General features: G+C 37.6%; 1 protein-coding gene across 3 annotated transcripts in view; it reads right to left on the reverse strand.

The window, feature by feature from the left end:
* USP18 (ubiquitin specific peptidase 18) overlaps positions 1–4,165 on the reverse strand; it is a 65,042-nt gene extending 60,877 nt beyond the window's left edge. For 2 of the 3 annotated variants that reach the window (XM_078450260.2, XM_078450261.2), the window contains exon 1: positions 3,960–4,165. The gene's annotated coding sequence lies outside the window, so the exon portion shown is untranslated. The remainder of the gene's footprint in view (positions 1–3,959) is intronic. The other variant, XM_078450259.2, reaches the window with a different exon arrangement.
* Positions 4,166–16,790: the final 12,625 nt, after the last annotated feature.

Raw genomic sequence — 16,790 nt, forward strand, 5'->3', positions numbered from 1 at the left:
TACAAAATGTGAAGGAAAGGAGAAAATCTGAAGTTGGGAAACACCTAAATATATAAGCGGCATACATTAATAAATTCATGTTAAATGACTCAGATAGTAAGCTCTTTTACTTAGTGTTTATTCTCAATACTCATAAATAGTCTTAATAGTCTCTTAATAAATTAAATAAATAAAAACAGTCTCATAAATAGTCATGAGGCTCAGCCTGGAGGGTTAAACTGAAAGAGAAATGATGGCAGTTGGTAATCTCATGAGCAAGAAATAGGATTTTAGATCAAATTCAGGGAAATCTGATAAAACAGAGAGTACAAAAGAACCAGGATGTATTTTTTTTTTAATTTTTCAAATGTTTATTTATTTTTGAGAGACAGAGTGTGAGTGGGGAGGGGCAGAGAGAGACACAGAATCCAAAGCAGGCTCCAGGCTCTGAGATGTCAGCATAGAACCTGACGAGGGGCTTGAACTCACGAACTGTGAGATTATGACCTGAGCCAAAGTCAGACACTTAACTGACTGAGCCACCCAGGTGCCTCTAGGCTGTATTTTTTAAAGACATTGTTCTGTACTCCGCCAAGACCTCAAAACTACTTATGTCAGCCAAATATGGCAGTAAAACCCAATGGAGAGTATCCTTTGGTCAGGCTGGCAGGCCAGACTCCAAAAAGGGCAATCTTCAGAGTTGATCACAGAGGAGAAACAGGTAGGTGGGGCTACAAAAGGAAGGAAAGTGAAACCTAACTAAGAAGGATGGGGAAAGGCAGAGTGGGCACAGAACATGCAGTTGAGCTAAGCAGGTAATGATAAGCACCCAGCAGAGAAAAAAGGATGGTTTTGTTCCAAGAAAGGTGAATTTTCAAACTTAAGTCCTGACACAAAAAACTGGCTCCAACAGAGGATTTTTAGTGAAATTATTCTGTATAATACTATAATGGTAGATATATGTCATATATTTGTCAAAACTCATATAATGTACACCAGAAATAAACCCTATTATAAAATATGAACTTTCAATGATAATGATTGTCACTGTAGGTTCATCAGTTGCAGCAAATGCACCACTTTGGTGCCAGATGTTGATAATGGTTGAGATAGGGACAGGGCATGGGGATGGGTATACGGGAACTGTGTACTTCCCACTCAACTTTGTTGTGAACCTAAAATTGCCCTAAACAATAAAGGCTATTTTTTAATGGTTTTTGGTCCCAAAGAAATTAACTTAGCTCCCAACTTTTCCCAAATTTTTTACCCTTAAAATAAGTAGATGTGAATGACAGAAACAGGTGGCTTAAGTACACCATCATTGTAGCCACAGAATCAATCAATCTTCTAAGAAACAGCAAAAAATATGATGCAGGAAACCTAGGTGGTCCCAGTCTCTAACTGGGCTCTTCCCCTACAACTAGACTCTCCACAAGGAAAACTGACTCTCTCTTTAAATGCCCCAAGAGGAACAAAATTAACATGCCTAGAACATGATACAAGCCACCTCAAAGTCTTCCCAATCCAATCCATCACGGCAACAATAACTTTAGAACTCATCCTTAACCATCTGTTGTATGTTTCTCGAGTAATGGTAATGTGCTAGGTACACAAATTATAACACACCAGATGAAATCCCAAATAAGAGGGAATCTTGGAGCTACTCTCTCTCACAGCCCATGTTAAAGGCGTTAGGACTTCTTTAAAGCTGTGTACATGTTAAACATTTTTCCCTTTGCAAGCCCATCATTGTGTAAAAGTGCCAAAAGTGCAATATATTTTTAATAGTGAAAAAGGATAATCAAAACAAAGTCTTTTTTTAAGTTTATTTATTTGAGAGAGAGCACACTCGCATACACTTGTGTAAGAGAGAGAGAGGAATGGGGGGGGGGGGGGGTGGGAAGAGCGGGGAACACACAGAATATCCCAAGCAGGTCAGTGCAGAGTCCAACCCAGAACTTGAACTCACAAACCAAACAGTGAGATCATGTCCTGAACCAAAATGAAGAGTCCGATGCTTAACCAACTGAGCCACCCAGGTGCCCCAAAACTTTAAGTTCTTTGATAGTGCTCCATAAATCAAGATGGGACTGTATACCCATTGTTACTTTCCTACCCATTTTGTTCCTATGAACACATTAGATGGCCTAAATATCTAGATTTAACACCTCCCCCCACCCCACCCTGCCTCACTCTGCACGTAACACTAAAAAGAAATCTTTTAAAATACATGCCTTGTTCAGGGGCACTTGGGTGGCTCAGTCAGTTAAGCATCCAACTCTTGGTTTGGGCTCAGGTCATGATCTCACTGTTCTTGAGTTTGAGCCCCCCATCGGGCTCTCTGCTGTCAGTACAGAGCCTGCTTCACCTTCTCTCCCCATCTCTCTGTCCCTCCCCCCCCCAAAAATAAATGAACATTAAAAAAAATTAAATATTTGCCTTGTTCAAACCATAAGAGACTGTTTTTTTATATGAAATTTATTGTCAAATTGGTTCCATACAACACCCAGTGCTCATCTCAACAGGTGCCCTCCTCAATGCCCATCACCCACCCTCCCCTCCATCCCACCCCCCATCAACCCTCAGTTTATTTTCAGTTTTTAAGAGTCTCTTATGGTTTGGCTCTCTCCCTAACTTCTTTTTTCCTTCCCCTCTCCCATGGTCTTCTGTTAAATTTCTCAGGCTCTTAAATACAGAAAACAAACTGAGGGTTGCTGGAGGGGAGGCACGTGGGGGGATGGGATAAATGGGTGATGGGCATTAAGGAGGGCACTTTTTTGGGGCGAGCACTGGGTGTTATATGTAAGTGATGAATCACTGGGTTCTTCTGAAATCAATACTGCACTTGTATGTGCAGTATTTAAATATGTATGTTAATTTGCCTTGTTTTCTGAAACAATTTCAAAGTATAACTACCTCAATGCTGTAAAACATGTAGTTAAAGCCATTGCTTGCATTTTCAAACACTTGGAAACCAGATTTGCAAGAGTCATAGAATGAAGTTTTATGTTTAAATATCTAAATTTAAGTTTCTTCCAGGAAAAGAAGGCAAGGTTGGAGGGGGATTAAGACTAAAATACTCTGATTTGCACAAATCTTTCAAATTTCTCAATATATATGCCCGCTGACCTAGCAATTCCACTTCTAGGAATTTTCTACAAATATATTTGTATATTCACATGAATGTGAACATAAAATGATATTCTCTGCTACATCATCTATACCAGTAAAAACTGGAAAAAACCTAAATGCTCCTGAATTGTTTAAATAAATGATGTACAAGGAGCACCTGGGTGGCTCAGTTGGTTAAGCGTCCAACTTCAGCTCAGCTCATGATCTCACACAGTTCGTGGGTTTGGGCCCCGTGTGGGGCTCTGTGCTGACAGCTCAGAGCCTGGAGCCTGCTTCGGATTCTGTATCTCCCTCTCTCTCTCTGCCCCTCCCCCACTCGCACTATGTCCAAAAATAAATAAAGCATTTTTTAAAAATTTTTTAAATGATGTACTTGCCTTATGTACCAATTGTTTTTAATGAGGTTAACATATCTGTATGTCTTGTCATTAAAAGATGTCCATCATGCTCAACAGATCACTTAACAAAGTGGGAAAAGGTAAATTACAAAACAATTTTAAAGTCTGCTTTATATGAAAATTTCTTGTAAAGTATACACAAAAATGATACTGTGTTGAGGATTAAGAGAAATTTCGGTTTCTACTTTACACATCTGTCTGCATTGTTTCAAATTTTTTACAAGCTTGCAACACTTTTGTAATTTCTTTTGAAATTAAACACGAAATGCAAGAAGTCTAAATATATCAGGTTGAAAAAATGAACTGGTCCAATATATATATGAAATGAATATACACCATTACTATCATTTGCTAAATCCAAATTAATTCCTTGATTGTCCAGGTGGCATCTCAGCAAAGCCCCTCACATGTTCCTGGAAAGAAAGCTTCCAAAATTAGCACCAAACTTGCCTCAATTTCCACAGAAGCGTCAAACCTCCACTGCGAATTTCGATCCAGGGGAAATTGAGAAATAGCTTCTCTATCCCTGTCCGCGCTGAGCTCACTCCGCCGGAGAACGCACAGGGAGCGCACAGCCCTGGCGGCGTGCACTGTCAACTGGCCAGGCGCTCAACCCCGAGCGGTGGAGCTTCTGCAGCTCACGCCCCGCCCACCGAGGCTGCCCAGCTTTCGTTTCCCTTGAATGGAAAGTGAAACTCAGCGAAAGGCGGAGCGCTCCCGCGATCCTACGCGCTGGGAAGAGGAATGAAGCTCCGCCCTCACCCACGAGCGCCAGCTACCCTGCTAGCCCCTGGGCGTTTTCGCGCTTGAGGATGTGTGCCATGCTTGCTGTCTGTGCGGTTTGCCTAACATTTCGTGAATACACGTGTCTTTTTATTTTATTTATTTATTGTTGAAATTTTACGATCCCTGTAATTAGGATGTGTCTTACAATCGTCTGGCGTTTCATAGTATACATAACAACATTCTGTCTTTGGTAATATAATTTCTGAAATTGTGTAATTTAGAGTCGATGGCTTGTATATTCGATGAAATGTGGCACACAGGTATAAAGTCCTTATTCCTTTGTTCTGCTGCTGCTCTGTGGAGCCAGCAAAAGAGGACAGACATGGTGAATAGTAGAGCTCAAAGGTAAATAGAAAGTATTCCTATTATTCCTCATTAGAACTGATAATGGAAAGATCTAATAAGATGATGCTCTTTGAAAGCATTGGTTGACACATTTCTCAAAACCATGCAAGAAAGAGTTTACGTTGAAACTGTGTAATAGGTGTTACAAAAAAAAGTTTGGGGACGCCTGGGTGGCTGAGCTGGTTAAGTCTCTGACTCCATCTTGGCTCAGGTAATGATCTCACTGTTCCTGAGTTCAAGCTCCACGTCAGGCTCTGCACTGATGGCGGGGATTCTGTCTCTCCTCTCTGCCCCTCACCTGCTTGTGCTCCCTTAAAATAAATAAATACACAAAACAAAACAAAACAAAACAAAAGTTTGGGCCCTGAGAAGCATTTTCTGTAGTTTGCAAGGTGTCACTGAAAACCTCAGCTGGATTTTGTTCTTTTTCTTTTTTTTTTTTTTAAGTTTATTTATTTTTGTGTGCGAGAGTGACAGAAAGACAGAGAGAGAGCAGGGGAGGGGCTGAGAGAGAGAGGGAGAGAGAGAATCCCAAGCAGACTCTGGCACTGTCAGCACAGAGTCCCACAGGGGCTCCATCTCACACAGTGAGATCATGATCTGAGCCGAAACCAAGAGTTGGTCTGACTGAGCCACCAACCTACTCCTCCTTTTCCTTTTTAATTTGAAGTGGGAGGCAAGAAGCGACACCTAACTGCCTCACTTGAAAATTCTACCTAAAAACTTGGTTACAGAGGAAGATGCTTGACTGACTTTAGGTGATTATCTAGTTCTCTTTCACTGTGGAAAGATTTTAGAGAAGAGCTATTTGTCCAAGGTAAGGAACAATTAACCTGATGCTAATTTTTGTTCTAGGAAAAGGGCAAAGTTTCCTGCATGGAATAACGGCAAGTGGTATTTTAAGCAAAAGGCACACACACACACACACACAAAAGTAAAATCAATGACTAATAAAGTGCATGTTAGAACTTATTTGCGAAGCTCATTTTTCCACAAACACATCTGGTTTCATGTGACTTGTTTGCTTATTCCATCTTCACAACTCTTTCCCTTCCTATTTTCCTCTGCATTTTATCAAGATACACTTTTAATTTTAAATTTTATTTCATTTTGCATTGGTTCCAAAAATAAATTATACATTTGCTTTTTATGTGTGTAGATTGAATCTCTCTCACAGTATTCCTTTGGGTAAACACATTCTCTTAAGAAGGAGACAGTGGAGAGAAGTCAAAGCAAACAGAACTCTTAAGTTTCAATTTCCTGGCATAGATTTCAAAGTAGAACTAAAACAGATTATGACTTGCATCTGTTACCTTTCCTAAGCCATTCTCTATCCCCTGGCAATTTGTTGCCTTAATGGACTTTTTAAAACTAAATATTTTATTTTGGAAAATAAATTTAAACATACAGAGAAGTTACAAAAATATTACAATGACCCCATATACTCTTTACTCATTATAAACATCTTGGCACAGTTGCTTTATTGCTTTTCTCTCTTATGTACACGCGCACATACACACACCCTATATGTATATATTTGAAAGGGGTTTTTTTTAGTTCATTTATGTATTTTGGCGGGGGGAGCACAAGCAGGTAAGGGGCAGAGAAAAGGAGAGACAGAATCTCAAACAGGCTCTGCACCATCAGCACAGAGCCTGATGAGAGTCTAGAACCCACTAACTGTGAGATCATGACCTGAGCCAAGATCAAGTGTCAGATGCCTAACCGACTGAGCCACCCAGCTGCCCCATATGTATATATTTTAAATCAGTTTTGTTTTATTTGTTAAAATATTTGAGAGGAAATTGCAGATAGCAAGATTCATCAGCCCTAAATAACCCAATGTATCTCCTAGGATCAAAGAAATGTTCTTACATAACTTCAATGCAATCATCAAATTCTGGAAATTTAGTATCAATACAATACAACTTTCTACCATATACAGTAAATATTTAAACTTTGCCAATTTCCTGATTTATAAACTTTTTTCCAACAGAGTCCAAGCCATAATCTCATTCATTTGGGCTTTTTTATTATTAAATGTTTTATTTTGAGATAATTGTGGAATCACATGCAGTTGTAAGAAATACAGCAAAGAAATTCGAGTTTTCCCATCCTGTAAAACTATAGCACACAACACAACCAAGATATTGACACCAATGCAGTCAATGTCAATACAGGACATTTCCAACAACACAAGAATCCCTCATGTTGCCCTTTTATAGCCATACCTAATTCCTTCCTGCCCCACCCCCTCCTTAACATCTGACAATTACTCATCTGTTCTCCTTTTCTCTTATTTTGTTATTTCCGTAATGTCATATATTTGGAGTCACACAGTATGTAACCTTTTGGAATTGGTTTTTCTTTTTTTCCATATAATATAATTCTCTAGAGATTTATCCAGATTGAGTATATCAATAGTTTGCTCCTTTTTATTGCTGAGTAGCATTCCATGGTATGAATGTACCACAATTTATTTAACAGTTCATCTGAAGTGATATTGAAGAATATCTGGATTATGTCTAGTTTTTTTTCTATTTACAAATAAACTGCTATTAACAACTGTGTACAAGTTTTTTTGTATGTACAGTACGTTTTTATTTTTCTGGTTTAGATGCCCAGGAGTGCAGTTTATAAGTGGTATGATGATATATGTTTAATTTTTAAAGAAATTGTCAAAATTGTTTTCCAGAATTCTTTACCATTTTACATTGCCACCAGCAAGTGTGTTTGTTATCCAGTTTCCCTGTGTCCCTGCCCACATTTAGTGTTATCACTATTTTTTTATTTTAGCCATTCTGATAGGTGTATAGTAATGTCTTGGTGTGGTTTTTCATTTAGTTTTAATGTCTCTTTAGTTTCTAGAGTTGACTTTTTATTGTCCTTTGTAACACTGACATTTTTAAAGAATTCAGGCGTGTGGTTTCCTAGAATGACCCTTACTTGGGTCTGTCAGCTTGTTTCCTCATGATTTGATTCAGGTTACACTTTTTTGGCAACAGTACTACATACATGATGTTGTGTCTTCTCTGCATCACATCAAGAGCCACCTGATGTCAGCGTGTCATGTTATTGATGAGGATAACTTTCAGCACTTGGTGAAGAGGTCTACCAGCTTTCTCCACTATAAAGTAAGTTATTTTCTTAATTAGTAAGAAATGTAAGGGGCGATATGTTGAGAATATGTAAATATTTTTTAACCCATGACAACTGCAAAAAACTTGGCACACAAACACTCCATTCAAACCCCTGCAGTGAGAAACTTGACCAAACTTTAACATGGCTTCTAGCCATCTAAAGCCACGTCCCTAGGACAACCCAGCACCCTACTGAGTTTCTGTCTGGAAAAGCTCAGGGCTGTCAAAATAATTTACTCTAACAAGCATTTGGTGATAGACCCCTGAACCTCCCTTAGAGCATTTACTAAAAATGGCTTATAATTATGAATCCTTCCTCTGTCCCTTTGAGATGTATGTACATCTCCTACAACTCAGGACTGTCTTTCTCAAGGATCTAAAAGCCATTCCCTTGAAATACAATCTTCATCTTCTCTCAATCTCTGTGGAAAGATAAAATCCTCACTTCAATAATTGTCAGCTAGTAGATATAGCTGGCCTAGTTACATTTATAGACCAATCCTTTGTAACTTTTCACTTGAGCCCACCATACACTTAAATATAAATATACAGGTAGGCTGACAGTATAACTGGAAAAATATATCCCATGCATACAATAAAAACAGCGGCAGAAAATTATGAGGGACAGGAAAACCCATTGTATAATAACAGAAGGATCAATCCACCAAGAAGACATAGAAATCCTAAATGCATATACACTAAAAAGTACAGATGCCAAATATGTGAAGCGAAAATTGATAGAACTAAAAAGAGAAATAAATCCACATTTATAGTTGGGGACCTCACACTCTTCTCTCAACAATTGATAAAACAGCTAGACAGAAAATCAGCAAGAACAACAGAGTTCAATGATGCCATAAACCAACAGGATCTAATCAATATTTTTAGAACACTTCATCCAACAACAGCAGGATACACTTTTCAATTGCACATGGAACATTTACCAAAATGGAGCATATCAGACCACTGATACAACACACCAAAGTTTTGGGTTATAGCTTAAACAGTACTAAGAAAGAAATTTATAGCACTAAAATATTTTAGAGAAGAAGAAAGTCTCTAATCAATAATATAAGTTCTCACTGTAAGAAACTGGAAAAAAAGAGCAAAATAAACCAAAAACAAGTAGAAGGAACAAATAAAGAGGATAAATCAATGAAATTGAAAACAGATACACAATGAAGAAAAATCAGATAAATAGAAAATTAATCTTTGAAAAGGTCACTAAAATTGACAAACCTCTAGCAAGACTGACAAAGAAAAAATGAGAGAAGATACAAATTACCAATATCAGGAACTTAAAAGGGGATGCTACTACAAACCCTGCAGATATAAAAGCATAATAAGAGAATATAACAAACAACTCTACACACATAAATTTGAAAAGTTATTTGAACTGAACAGTTCCTTGAAAAACACAAACTACCACACCTCACCAATGTAGAGGAGATAGTTTGAAAACCCTGTAAGTTTTAAAGAAAATGAACTTTTAACTTTTACAGCTCCCAATGAAGAAATCACCAGACCTAGTTGGTTTCCCTGTAGTATTACCCTGATATCAAAATGAGACAAAGACAGTGAAAAAAAAAAAAAAGAAACCTGCAGAACAATATCCTTTATGAATACTGATTCAAAAATTCTTCACAAAATATTAGCAAATAGAATCCAGCAATATATAAAAAGAATTATACATCTTGACCAGGTAGGGTTTTATTCCAGGGATGCAAAGATGGTTCAATATTCAAAAATCCATGTAATCCACCATATTATCAGGCTCAAAAGGAAAATAATGTGATCATATCAACTGATACAGAAAAAGCATTTGACAAAATTTAACTCCTATTTATGATTTAAAACTCTTAGAAACTAGAAAAGAGGTAAACTTACATTAAACTTATATAACTCCATCTATGTAACATTTTCAAGGAAACAAAATTATGGAGATGGGAAACAAATTAATGATTGTCAATAGCTAAGGGTTAAAGGAGGAGGATGAGTGTCAATATAAGGGGGTAGTAGGAGAGATATCTTTGTGGTAATGGAACACTTATCCTGACTGGAGTTGTTAATTACACAAATCTACACATGTGATAAAATGGCACAGACATACCCACAAATGGTGCAATGTCAATTTCCTGGTTTTGATATTATGTAAAATATAAGTGTTGGAGGAAATGGTGTAAAGGAAATACTTAACCTCTCCATACCATTTTTGCAATGTCCTGTGATCTATATTATCTTACCATTAAGGTTTTTTAAGAAATGGTAATGGGCATTTTTGTTGGACCGCATTAAATTCATAAATTAACTTGGGAAGAATAATGTTTATTTTATTGACAGTTACCATCCAATAATAAGGAAGGTCTTTAAATTTGTTCAAGTCTATTTTTGTGTCTTTGAGTTTAAAGTTTTCTCATAAAGACTTCTAAACATTTCTAGTTAAGTCGTTATTTCTAAGTATCTCTGTTTTCATTTCTGTTGCTAATGGAGGCTTTGTCCTCCACTAACCAATTTTTAGTATTTGTGAAATGAAGGCTATTAATTCTTAGAAGTTAATTTAATACCCTGCTACCATACTGACATATTTTAAGTTAGTCTTATCGCATAGGGTTTTCCAAATGTACCATCATATCATCTACAAATAGAAATAGTTTTACTTCATTTCAAACTACTGTTCTATTTTCCCTTACCTAAATGCATTAGCTAATACTTCAAGTACAATTTCAATAATAGTGGAAATCCTAGGCATCCTACATCCCTGCCTTGTTCTTAATCTTAGTGAAATGCCTCCAATGTTTTCCCATTATGATGTAAGCTCTAAGACTGCTGGAATTCTTAATATTGAACTATGGTTGAGTTCCTGGAAAGAGTCCTTCTTGGCTGTGCTATACTTTTCAATGTATGAATTCTGTTTGATAATATTTTACTAATGATTTTTGCATTGGCATTTATAAGAAAGACCATTTATATTTTTATTCCCCACACGCACACACACACACACACACACACACACATTGCAAAATAATGGAAACTGCTTAGAAAGTCTATATTCTGTCTAATTGACCATGAGCCAAATAGCCTTAAATTTTAGACTTTAGTTTCTAAGTCCAAAACACAATATATAAAAAGTCGCATGAGGAGTTCCACTCTGCATATTCATGAAAAAAGGTGGGTAAGTCAAGGCTCACTTTTACTCTTGGGAATTATGCTGCACAAGAGAAGGAAATATAACCTAAACACTACAAAATTTAATTAGTGTTTTATTAGTGTTGTATTCCTATTTATCCTTATTGCCCCACTCTCACTTTCATCTCTAAAATGGTCAGCATTACAAATTGTCACAACACCTAAAAAATAAAAAAATAACTCATTTTTAAATGTAGACAGTTTAAACTCACAACACAAAAGAAAAGTTTTCAATATCTTTAGTAGATTTTCATTGTAATAGGAAAAGTGATTCCACTGGGGTTGACTCAGTGACCCTTAAAAACTCAGAATAGTGGGGCTAGGGGCAATTTTATGTTAGAGAAAAGTTAAATGCTGATCAAATTGCTGATACAATCAGCAGTTTAGAGAAAATAAACATACTATCTTCTTTATTATCTTTTTCCTTAGTATGTTTATTTTGGAACCTAAGCTGATTGCTATCAAAAAGCTACAGGTCCGTCCCTTTTATTGAAAGTTCAAGACTCATTTTGTTGCCTGATTGCTGATGCTAGAAATTCCAATACTATGTTAAACAACAGTGGTGAGAGTGGACATCCCTGTCGTGTTCCTGATCTCAGGGGGAAAGCTCTCAGTTTTTCCCCATTGAGGATGATATTAGCTGTGGGCTTTTCATAAATGGCTTTTATGATGTTTAAGTACATTCCTTCTACCTCGCCTTTCTCGAGGGTTTTTATTAAGAAAGGATGCTGAATTTTGTCAAATGCTTTTTCTGCATCAATTGACAGGATTGTATGGTTCTTTTCCTCTATTAATGTGATGTATCACATTGATTTGCGAATATTGAACGAGCCCTGCAGCCCAGGAATGAATCCCACTTGATCATGGTGAATAATTCTTTTTATATGCTGTTGAATCCAATTTGCTAGTATCTTGTTGAGAATTTTTGCATACATATTCATCAGGGATATTGGCCTGTAGTTCTTTTTGCTGGGTCTCTGTTTGGTTTGGAATCAAAGTAATGCTGGTTTCATAGAATGAGTCTGGAAGTTTTCATTCCCTTTCTATTTTTTGGAACAGCTTGAGAAGGATAGGTATTATCTCTGCTTTAAACATCTGGTAGAATTCCCCAGGGAAGCCATCTGGTCCTGGACTCTTATTTGTTGGGAGATTTTTGATAACTGATTCAATTTCTTCACTAGTTATGGGTCTGTTCAAATTTTCTATTTCTTTCCATTTGAGTTTTGGAAGTGTATGGGTGTTTAGGAATTTGTCCATTTCTTCCAGGTTGTCCAGTTTGTTGGCATATAATTTTTCATAGTATTCCCTGATAATTGCTTGTATTTCTGAGGGACTGGTTGTAATAATTCCATTTTCATTCATGGTTTCATCTATTTGGGTCCTCTCCCTTTTCTTTTTGAGAAGCCTTTCTAGAGGCTTATCAATTTTGTTTATTTTTTCAAAAAACCAACTCTTGGTTTCATTGATCTGCTCTACAGTTTTTTTAGATTCTATCTTGTTTATTTCTGCTCTGATCTTTATTATTTCTCTTCTTTTTCTGGGTTTGGGTTGTCTTCGCTGTTCTGCTTCCAGTTCCTTTAGGTGTGCTGTTAGATTTTGAATTTGGGATTTTTCTTGTTTCTTGAGATAGGCCTGGATTGCAATGTATTTTCCTCTCAGGACTGCCTTTGCTGCATCCCGAAGCGTTTGGATTGTTGTATTTTCAATTTCATTTGTTTCCACATATTTTTTAATTTCTTCTCTAATTTCCTGGTTGACCCATTCATTCTCTAGTCTCCATGCTTTTGGAGGTTTTCCAGAGTTTTTCCTGTGGTTGATTTCAAGCTTCATAGCATTGTGGTCTGAAAGTGTGCGTGGTATGATCTCAATTCTTTTACACTTATTAAGGGCATCAAAATTGGCAAAGATGAAGTCAAGCTTTCACTTTTTGCAGATGACATGATACTATACATGGAAAACCCAATAGACTCCACCAAAAGTCGGCTAGAACTGATACATGAATTCAGCAAAGTCGCAGGATACAAAATCAATGTACAGAAATCAGTTGCATTTTTATACACCAATAATGAAGCAATGGAAAGACAAATAAACTGATCCCATTCACAATTGCACCTAGAAGCATAAAATACCTAGGAATAAATCTAAACAAAGATGTAAAAGATCTGTATGCTGAAAACTATAGAAAGCTTATGAAGGAAATTGAAGAAGATACAAGGAAATGGAAAAACCTTCCACGCTCATGGATTGGAAGAATAAATATTGTTAAAAGGTCAATACTACCCAAAGCCATCTACACATTAAATTCAATCCCAATCAAAATTGCACCAGCATTCTTCTTGAAGCTAGAACAAGCAATCCTAAAATTTGTATGGAACCACAAAAGACCCTGAATAGCCAAATATTGAAGAAGAAGACCAAGCGGGAGGCATCACAATCCCAGACTTTAGCCTCTACTACAAAGCTCTAATCATCAAGACAGCATGGTATTGGCACAAAAACAGACACATAGACCAATGGAATAGAGTAGAGAACCCAGAATTGGACCCACAAAAGTATGGCCAACTAATCTTTGACAAAGCAGGAAAGAATATCCAATGGAAAAAAGACAGTCTCTTTAACAAATGGTGCTGGGAGAACTGGACAGCAACATGCAGAAGAATGAAACTAGACCACTTTCTTACACCATTCCACAAAAATAAACCCCAAATTGGAAGACAAACCTGAATGTGAGACAGGAAACCATCAAAACCCTAGAGGAGAAAGCAGGAAAAAAACCTCTCTGACCTCTGCCGCAGCAATTTCTTACTCGACACAACTCCAAAGACAAGGGAATCAAAAGCAAAAATGAACAATTGGGACCTCATCAAGATAAAAAGCTTCTGCACTGCAAAGAAAACATCAACAAAACTAAGAGGCAACCGACAGAATGGGAAAAGATATTTACAAATGACATATCGGATAAAGCGCTAGTACCCAGAACCCACCAAACTCCACACCTGAAAAACAATCCAGTGAAGAAATGGCCAGAAGACATGAATAGACACTTTTCTAAAGAAGACATCCAAATGGCCAACAGGCACATGAAAAGGTGTTCAACGTCACTCCTCATCAGGGAATTATAAATCAAAACCACACTGAGATACCACCTCACACCAGTGAGAGTGGCTAAAATGAACAAATCAGGAGGTAGAGATGCTGGAGAGAATGTGGAGAAATAGGAACTCTCTTGCACTGTTGGTGGGAATGCAAACTGGTGCAGCCGCCCTGGAAAACAGTGTGGAGGTTCCTCAAAAAGTTAAAAATAGATCTACCCTATGACCAACAATAGCACTGCTAGGAATTTACCCAAGGGATACAGGAGTGCTGAGGCATAGGGACATTTGTACCCCAATGTTTATAGCAGCACTTTCAACAATAGCCAAAGTATGGAAAGAGCCTAAATGTCCATCAACTAACAAATGGATAAAGAAGTGGTTTATATACACAATGGAGTACTACGTGGCAATGAGAAAGAATGAAATCTGGCCAATTGTAGCAACATGGTTGGAACTGGAGAGTATTATGCTAAGTGAAATAAGTCGGGCAGAGAAAGGTACCATATATTTTCACTCATATGTGGATCCTGAGAAACTTGTCAGAAGACTGGGGGGGGAGAGGAAGAGGGGGGAATTTACAGAGAGGAAAGGAGGCAAAACATAAGAGACCAATACTGAGAACAAACTGAGGGTTGTTGGGGGGTGGGGGAGAGGGGAAAGTGGATGATGGGCATTGTGGAGGGCACCTGTTGGGATGAGCACTGGGTGTTGTATGGAAACCAATTTGACAATATATTATATATATTATATTGGGCCATACTTTTGTGGGTATATATATATATATATATATATATATATATATACAACTTTCACAGAAAAAAAAGTTCAAGACCCAGGACTGCAGGTGTTGGAGTGAGGAATGCATGTGATTATATATGCTGCCATATTAGGAAGAACTAAGAAATACATTGAGAAATTGGGGCAGAAAACTAAAGAGAATTTCGCTACATATTATATTAACTATGGACTCTTCTAATTCCTGGGATAAAGTATTTAAAAGGTAAAAATTGATATATTTTTTTTGTAAATAAAAGTGACTTGGGAATCCCTAAAAGCTGGCATCAGGATTCAAGAGCCTGGGTAATCCAAACCCAGTGAGCTAAACAAGAAACCTACAAAAGGCTGTTGCACAATTATCTAGCATCTGCCAAACTTGCTTTACAACCATAAGAAGCCTCTAGCTAATTCCCTACTAGGGAAAGAATTAGTAAACTGCCTATCTCAAGGAATGGTAGAGAATCACCCACTTTCCTATTTACCCTCTTCAGAGGGACACCTAACTCCAGTTCTAAAAGTCAATAATCCTACTTCATGAAGAGAGCCATAAAAGTTGAGCAGGACTGGAGGTATCTAACCCCATGATTGGCCAGGGATTTAACCACATGAAAAAAAATAGAAGAGGAGAGATGGGGTGCCTGGGTGACTTAGTCAGTTGAACGTCCAATTTTAGCTCCAGTCATGATCTCATGGTTAGTGAGTTCAAGTCCCACATCGGGCTCTGTGCTGACAGCTCAGAGCCTAAAGCCTACTTTGGATTCTGTATCTCCCTCTCTCCCTTCCCGCCCCCCCCCCCCCACTCTCACTCTGTCTCTCAAAAATGAACAAACGTTAAAAAAAAATAGAGGAGAAACTAGGGAAAATACATCCAAAGCCCCTACACATCATCCCTGAAACTTTCCTGTAGCCCTATCCCCCTTTATTCATACCTCTTAAACAGCACTTCTGTGACTGCCATTCCTGTTAATTTAACCTAATTCACATAGATCTAGAGGAAAGGAACATACCATAAGTTATTTACCACCGCCTTAAACCCTGACCTTGAGGATGTATAATTTTCTCCCTGGGTAGGTGACAGTTATACACTCAGGAAGTCCTTGAGGCTTATCTGAAATCCATGGGTAGGTCTCTCAACTTCTATCAAGAGGGAATATGCTCCTTCCTGAGCTCCTGACCCTGCTTCTCTAATACATTTCTTTAATAAATTTGTCTACACAGCTATGTAGACACCTATGGGGACTTGGTGCAGGAATGATCCTCAGTCAAGGGAGGTCACAATGGACAGCAGAACTGGACCTCATTGGGGTTTTTTTAGCACCATGATCTCCTTCATAGAAGAGCAAGAAAGTAAGGTCTCTCTGAAAACAATCCTCTAGAAGTGATCAGAATTCTTCCTTTTTTTGGAACATTTTATTCTATCTTTCTGAGGGCTCCCAAGGAATATACAACAAAAATCTAGGGAAAGTCAACAATTAACAAGGTGTGCATCTAATACATAGGGACCTACCGTGTGCCCAACCTTGGGTATCTTACCAGTAGTAGTTTCTTAAAAGCAGATTTTTGATTTTCCTAAAATCCTACCAGAGCTGCCAACTTCAGGGAACAGATGTATTAACTCATCCTCTCTTTTGTAAATGCTTTTTTTGTTTCTCCCCTATCCATCATTTTATGAAGCAGCAGTTGGAAAATGGGCACAGATATCAAGGCATAGAAATCATGTAGGGTAGACAATAGAATTGGTGATCCATGTTATCTGAGCTCTCTATGAGCAACATATCAACTCTGTAAACTTCAGTATTTTCATCTACAAAATGAGCAGAATATCCATTTTGAGATTGTTGGGAGGATTACAGATAAGGTATATGTGTATAAAAACTATAGTATATCCTGCTTAAAACCTTCCAAATGTTTGTTTCACTTAGAGAAAAATCTAAACTTACCATAGTCTATCG

The sequence above is a fragment of the Panthera onca genome, chromosome B4 (genome assembly GCF_046562875.1).
Source record: "Panthera onca isolate mPanOnc1 chromosome B4, mPanOnc1 haplotype 2, whole genome shotgun sequence".
Classification (NCBI taxonomy): Eukaryota; Metazoa; Chordata; class Mammalia; order Carnivora; family Felidae; genus Panthera; species Panthera onca.